Source organism: Pyxicephalus adspersus, unplaced genomic scaffold (assembly GCF_032062135.1).
Source record: "Pyxicephalus adspersus unplaced genomic scaffold, UCB_Pads_2.0 Sca245, whole genome shotgun sequence".
In the NCBI taxonomy this organism is placed as follows: domain Eukaryota; kingdom Metazoa; phylum Chordata; class Amphibia; order Anura; family Pyxicephalidae; genus Pyxicephalus; species Pyxicephalus adspersus.
Genome location: NW_027317252.1, coordinates 1 through 7,746, shown reverse-complemented (window position 1 = coordinate 7,746; position 7,746 = coordinate 1). Strand labels below are relative to the sequence as shown.

The 7,746-nt window shown below is 37.3% G+C and overlaps 1 long non-coding RNA gene across 1 annotated transcript; it reads right to left on the bottom strand.

The window, feature by feature from the left end:
• Positions 1–422: 422 nt before the first annotated feature.
• Positions 423–7,734, bottom strand: LOC140344954 (uncharacterized). The gene is made up of 4 exons (XR_011923712.1): positions 6,545–7,734; positions 5,296–5,389; positions 4,207–4,273; positions 423–454 (listed from the first exon to the last, which is right to left on the bottom strand). It is a non-coding gene; the product is annotated as an uncharacterized lncRNA (long non-coding RNA).
• Positions 7,735–7,746: the final 12 nt, after the last annotated feature.

The window sequence follows — 7,746 nt, the reverse complement described above, 5'->3', positions numbered from 1 at the left end:
ATATGCAAGGCTGTGGTGAATGACAATCCTGGATATGCTAATCCACCATTAGCAATACTGGCCCCACTTCTACTTGGACGTTAAAGTGCCCTTCTGTAAACCCGGTAAGGATGCAACGCCAAGTGTGACAACGCAGCCATACACAGGAAAAGCTGTGTTGTCACCCTTTTATAGAAAATAGTGATCTAAGACTTGCAGAGCTGTACGGTAAACTTAAAGATTTGCTAGCAACATCTAAACATCCTGTTTAACACATGGGCGTTAATAAATTGCACATTTGTAGTTTTGGTTGTAGTTCTGCTTTAAGTATTTCAAACATAGAATGAAGAAAAAAAGGTAAGAAAACAATTACAAATTCACATTAAGAAGCAAAATTGTATTTTAATGCAGGCAAAACAGACAAGAAAAGCATAGAATTCGCCTTACCTTTGCCAAGAGTTGAGCATCATTGTTCCTGTAGGTGGCAGCACAGGACAGAAAATAACAGTCAGCACACAACATTACTGAACAATCAGAACAAGTTGCTTACAGTAACTTTGTCATAAAAACAAGGCATTTCATACCGTCTTTAAGTGCATAATTATGTAAAGTGTTTTAATAATGATACAAAGTAGGTGCAATCGTCTGGCGTCCACATAAATCATTTCACACCATCCATTTTAAGTGCTGTCTGGGCAATGTTGCAACCAGACAGCTTTAAAGTGTGTGTTTGTATATTACCTCCCATGCATGAATGCCATTTCTATATTATTTCCCATTTTTACTCTAAGGAAACCATTACACCAACTTATATTACATTAAGTAAGCATTACTTTTATTTAGCCCAATACTATTTTGTAAAAATGGAGATATAAAAAAAAGGAAATCACATTAAAGCAAATTCAAAGCCCCCAAAAAATAGTTTATCTGTATTAGAAGCATAATAATGTCCAGCCCATGAGTAGTTTGTCATACATGTTCTCCAGTGACGTGCATATAGAAAAAAAAAAACATACATTTAAAATTGCAAACGTGCAAATTTATTTATGCTATCCTTTGAAGAAAAGCTTTACATTATTTTATTATACATGTACAATATAATTTTATTATACATGTACAATATAAATGGGGACTTTTCAACATGACAATGATTCAACACATAGGGCCAAGTAGATTAAGATGGTAAAATTCTCCTTTCCATTTTATATTATCCAGTATTTACATAGCGCTGACATAGTACACAGCGGTGTACAAAGTTCATAGTCATGTCACTAGCTGTCCTTCAAAGGGGCTCACAATCTAATGTCCCTACCATGGTCATTTGTCTTTAATACAATAAGGTCAATTTTGGGGGGAAGCCAATGAACCAAACTGCTTGTTTTGTGGAATGTTGGAAGAAACCAGCATACCGGGAAAGAAACCGGAGTACCTGGAGGAAACCCACACAAACACAAGCAGAACCTTCAAACTCCATGCAGATAGAGTCCTGGCCAAGATTCGAACCTGAGACCAAGCGCTGCAGAGGCCAACCACTGAACCACTGTGCTGACCCGTTTTGTAGCAGAAAGGCTTTGGCAGGGCCATTGGCTGGAGCTGCAGCTTTTCACAGCTTACTGTCTGTACTGCAACCTTCTTTGGAACTACACTTTCCCTAAACTGTACATTTAAAAAAAAATCCTTAAGAAAAAGGGCAATAGCAAATCAGAGGTATAATAGATTCAAACGGGTGACATCCTAACCATGCACCTAATTAACAAGATTTTGGCTATAGCCAATAATCCCGACTGCAGATTTGCACTGAGGTGTCTTCATGTACTTTGTGCCAGGATGAAGAAAATAAATCGCCTATACATAAAGAATGCATCTCCTCTATGTCAATGCCAATTGTTTGCCTGTTACTTAAACATACTGTTAATAAGGCTGCACAAGAGTAATATTTGCACAGTTGCATTACCAATTTGTTGTAAAGACTATATATATTATATATATTTTGCAAGATATGAGGCAGCAGGGTGGGCTTTACGTGCAGATATCTAATCAATACAGCTATATAATGAACTGTCAGCTATATGTGAGCTGACTTACATTTTAAAGATATGAACATTATTAGCAGCATATTTGTCATGGATTGGTGATTTAGCATAAAATCAAAGGTGTAAACATCTTAATAGAAAGTTTACAATTCAATTAGCTTTGATTATTTAAAGAGGATGGTTATTTACTTGATTGAGGACAGAGGTTGGCATGACAGGAGACAGGGAAGGACGCAGGAGAAGTGACTGCAGTAGACACAAAACTGATGGCAGTCTATCAGCGTGCAGTGAAAAGCTCTCGTCGCCCACCCACTCTATGAAAGACGTTGGCAGTTTGTCAGAGGGTCTAATCACACACCGCCATTCAACATTATCTACTAGCCTACTCCTGGATTAACATACAAATGAGTATGCACAGGCTGCACAACCAGGCGGCGTTTATCAGCGATTTGAAGCCCTGCCGCACACTAGTTAAGTGGATGAATAATTGGGAAATAATTGGGTCACTAGTTAATTTGCTCTTAAGCGTCGCATAAGCGAGTGCAGTGCAGGACAGAACAGCTGTTGAGGACATTACACACAAGGTTAAGCACATGCTATGATAGGTACATCAAAACAAGAGCTTACACGGTAAAGCGTCCTAGAAAGCAGTGTGGGCGATTGTGACATGACATGGCTGAACTCCGCGCAGTGCTGACTGACAAATAGCCGGCAAGGTGTACAATGACCTGACATTCTAAATGAACCTGATTACTGGTTCAGAACTGCAAGCAAGAAGGTGCAGGGACCTGACATAACAAGCAAGGGATGCTGGGAAAAAATAGAACTGAAGGTGGATTTAAAGAAGATCCCTTTTTTATTTGTTTATTTTATTTGTTTATTATTTATTTATTTATTTTATTTTATTTTCTTAATATAAAATTAAACTGCTTGAAAATACAGAACATGGCAATGTTCCACTTGACTTAACTATTGATAGCAATAAACTTTGAATATAAATCTTATTTACCTGTGCTATTCATATAAAAAAAAACCCCTTATATTTTCAAAACACAGAAAAGTAGTAAATGTTTGGAGAAGACTGCAGAGGCAGAAAGTTAGTCAATATTAATTTAAATATGCAAGGAACAAATGATAAGATTTATATATATTAAAAAAAAGAATAAACAAATAAGGACAAGCAATTTACTACTTGGTCTTTTTGGTTGTCAATTAATGTTAAAATGTAGCAGCCAAATGTTTCCTCATACATATGCTAGCAATATTTTATCAGCTTTTTCTATAGTATGATAAGGGCTAGTGTCTTCTTCAGATTTTTACTTTTTTTCCCCCTCTTATGTATTGCTAATGGCAATTTTATCTTATTTCCAATTTGATTAAATCATTGTCAGCAAGATATGAAATTAGAATAAATCTCTGTAATCCAGTCCCACAGTTAAAACCAACAGATCTAATTTTCCCCACTATATCCAAAACTAGAAAATAAAAATATCTTTTGGCTTGGCTAATAATTTTATATTTACCTACATGCTTGGGTACAATATAGGTTCATTATGTACACAAGGCTTAGCTCTGAATTATGCTATATTGATCATTTTATCACACTCCAAGTATTCTATGCATGGTGATTGTATGTTCAGCACGATTGTTTTCTATTAACTGGTTTCCCACCAAAAATATCCCTAGACTACAATTAAGATAGGGACATAAGTAGATTGCTACTCTAAGGTCACATCAATAAAGGACTGTTTGAAATTCCTATTTATTCCAATAGTTCAGTTCACACAAGAATGTTTTGTTGATAGGCTGCAAAGAGAAGGCAGCCTGCAATGCTTGAACAGCGTTTATAATACCCAAAAAAACTTGCAAACTTCCAAAACAAACCATAAATGCCAAAAACACCACCAAATAAATTACTGGGACATTTATGTGTTTCAACCCATTTGTGGAGCTTTTTGGGGCATTTTCTCCTATTTTTAGGTCTTCTATTTTACATAGTTTGGGTAAAGTCTTCTACCTTGGTGACCCCTAAAAATGCAGATCCAGCTGTATGAGTTTTTAAGCATTCATAAAGGAGTTGTGAACCAAGTTACATGGCAGAAAAAAAGGAATAGGAAAAACAGACAGACAATTAACGCACCACAGATGCATAAAAACACCAAATGTGGTTGCAAAGAAATTTATGTGCACTTACCTTGGAACCGCCCCAGCAAAAATTTGTGTAAAACTTCTGCTCTTGACTAATGGGATATTTGTTGTTACTAAAAGATAACAACAAAAAATATATTGATCACCAATAAATAAATATAATTTACTTTTTCTTCTACAAATGCTAAGATGCACATTTTGTACAAGAAAACACTTTAAACTGTAAAAAAAAGTTTTTTTTCCCCAAAAAGAGAGAGAGAACCAATAACAAAAAAGGCCAAATGTTCAATTTTTTTATGCAGAACAACATTAGCTCAAACTTCATCAAATTTCTAACATATTTTTTGTAAAGAGAGGTGGTAGGAAAAGATTTAATGGAATTTGCCCTTTTTTGTTATTATTTTTCCCTTTATTATATTTAAAGGTTTCAGTCGCATCCACTGACCACTCACTCCCACAAAAAAAAAACAACATATACTAAGTTTCAGTACTCTGTCCTGCTATGTTTTAACAATTATATACTTTACCATTTTTGTTGCTCATCTCTTTTAAAGTACTATCTGATAAATATCTTATTATAATTTAGGCCTCCAGAAGTATTCTTATTAGGTAGTATTTATACAGCGCTGACATATTACGCAGCGATTTACAAAGTCAATAGTTAGTCCATAGTCTATCACTAACTGTCCCCCAAACAGAATTACAATCTAAATTCCCCACCATAATCATATGTCCAGTCTATAGTTATTTTGGGGGGGAAGCCAATTAACATAACTGCACGTTTCCCCACACAAACATGGGGAAACATGCAAACTCCACGCAGATGGTGCCCTGGCTGAAATTCAAACCTGGGACCTAACATTGCAAATGGCCAGAGTTCTAACCACTGAGACAACTGTGCTGCCCCCTAGTATTCTAAATGTTTCACTGGACCTCGAAAACTGTTGATGCCTATAAAGTGCAACAAAGAACTTTTTTCTTTCACTATTTCTTAGCCACACCATTACCTAATTTGCTAATCACAAAGTGAATGTTTTCCTTTGTGGATTTGGCCAATTCTGTATGTAGTCTGCATTATTTATCCCTACGAAACAAGACCTAGAACAATTATTACTTTCGAACAGTATATACTTACATAAACCATGAACTCGTTTTAAATTTTTGTTTACGATTCCTCCTCTGAGTGTTGCCAGGTAAAGTATATTAAACTCTTCCTGAAATCCGCTTTCCTAATAAATGGGAAAAAAGCATAATTTCATTTTTAGCTTTGTAAAACATAGATAGAAAATATTATTTCCCAAGCATGTAATTCTTGAAAACATAGGGATACTGAACTAGGATAGACTTTAGCAGCATAAACATACTCTACTGAAAACAATTGCTTTTTACAATTCACTGTTGCATGAAAATCCAATCACTAAAACCCAATGTACACATCAGGGGATTCTTGCCCAAAAGAACAGTATTGCTCGTCCTAGGGGGAAAATCTGACATGTATATCGGTTGCCAGGTGTCATTTATGGATCCATCAAGACACGTCCATGAACAATCCATAAGGGATACGAATCAAGGGAGTAGAGCACAGCAGGCTGCTTAGAAAAGGACGGGCACTGTGTGTAGAGCGTTCGTGCATCTGTCATTGGAAACTATCACGCTTTTACTTAAAATGTCATTAAAATACCTGTTAATTAATCCTGGGATATACTAATATACAAAAACTAAATGTATGTTGAAGTTATAGTGACTACAGAAGTTTAATTTTTTTTTTTTTTTATAAATACTTGTTGATCTTGCAAAAGGGTTTGTTCTTGTGACTTTCTGTGAGCTGTACAAACAGCACAAGCAATGTTATCTTTCTACTATAAACTGCTAATGCTTCCACCCCCATGTAATGGAGAGAAAGACATGACCAACAGCTCCAAATTCAGAGACTATTGGGAATGACTAATTCAGGGACTATAATTCAGGGGTCTGCAAACTCCCTCCTTTATGCCAGATACGGCCTAGCCGGTGGTTCGTTCGGCCTAACGCCCCCTGGCCAATCCGGCCTAATTCCCGGCCGGATTTGCCAGAGGGCATTAGGAACTACCGGAGCCGCCTTTTTGCTGTTGCTCACTTATTTACCGTGGCTGTAGTAGTAAATAGGGAAGGCTCCCTGAAGGAAAGAATCCCTCTCCTTGGCAATGCATACAGAGGAGAGGGATTTCACTTCAGGGGGTGTTGCCTGGTGGTGGGCGGGGCCATTAGGGCGGGACTCAGTCTGGCCTAGTGTGTCCTGCCCACCCCTGAAATGGTCTAGTGGCCATAAAAGTTTGCCGACCCCTGCTATAACTGATCGTTTCCTTGTCTCTACTAGCACTTAGAAAATAAGAAAATCATTGTACCTGCAGAACAGATTCAGGGGATTCCAAATTTCTAAACAAATCAGCAATATAAATACTGAAGGTATCCAGGTCAAGTTCCACCCCCATCTGTTGCAATGCTGCGAGAATCTGAAGACAACCTGAAAGAGTGAATGGAAACAAGAAAACATTTATCAGCCTGAAACAAACTGCACAATATATAAAAGGTATATGCATTTACCATCTAGAAAAGTGTATTAGGCCGTTTATTGCCTACAAGCTAACTTTCATTTTCAGTGTTCTCCCCAGCCAGCTCTTTTTAGCTGGGCGCACCATCCAGCACTTTTCAGTAACCACCCGGCTGTTTTTGGATGGTCACAATACAGGGGTGGCATGCATCTACAGCTCTTTTCTAGGCATTCTAATACTTTGTACACACTAGATTTTGGTCACCCAAAATAATGGTTTTAAACGGTTTAGAAAATCTAGTGTGAAAGGGTGTTCCCCGTCTTTGTGAGGAAAGTTGTTAATAAACCAACATGTTTAATCACAGATTCTACTAAAGTATACTGTACTGACGTAAAGTGCCTCCTACTTTTAAGGACCTTCCCCTCGATATTGAACTAAACAGGCTATAATTGATCATTTTCACTTCGCTTAAGATTTAAACTTCGCTTCACTTCGCTTAAGAGTTAAACAATTGAGACATCAAAAATATATTCATACTGTGCTGCTTCTATTATTTGGTTGTAATGGGGAACAAGTAGGGCTACAGTAAAAGGAGAGGAAAAACCCGAAAACAGATCTCAAAAGTGTAAAAATATCAATAATGACTGAGAATGAGAGGTAAGAGTTAGAATGCCTGGCATTTGCACAAACCGGTTCCAGCATTAACAGAGGTTGATTTCATTTTAGGAATCTCTTAAGTAAACAAAGGTTGGGGATACAAGTCATTATTAGTACCCTTTAATTTTTTTAGATCCATTTTGGGAGTTTTTACCCCTCCTCCTACTGCTGTCCCCCTACCTAATAAGCTATGTTCAGACCGGCAGTGAGGTTGAGGTGCGGTTACCACTTTCTCATGCCACTGAACCTCTACCTTGCGGGAGACACTTTAAGAACCAATGCCAAGTGTGGGCATCTAAGCAGATTGTGAGGCACCAATCATCAGAAACCGTGCAGGAATGCTGGTTCCTTGCAAAGGTCTGAAACTTTCCCTTTTTAGGCTTCACCCTTTTTTTCCC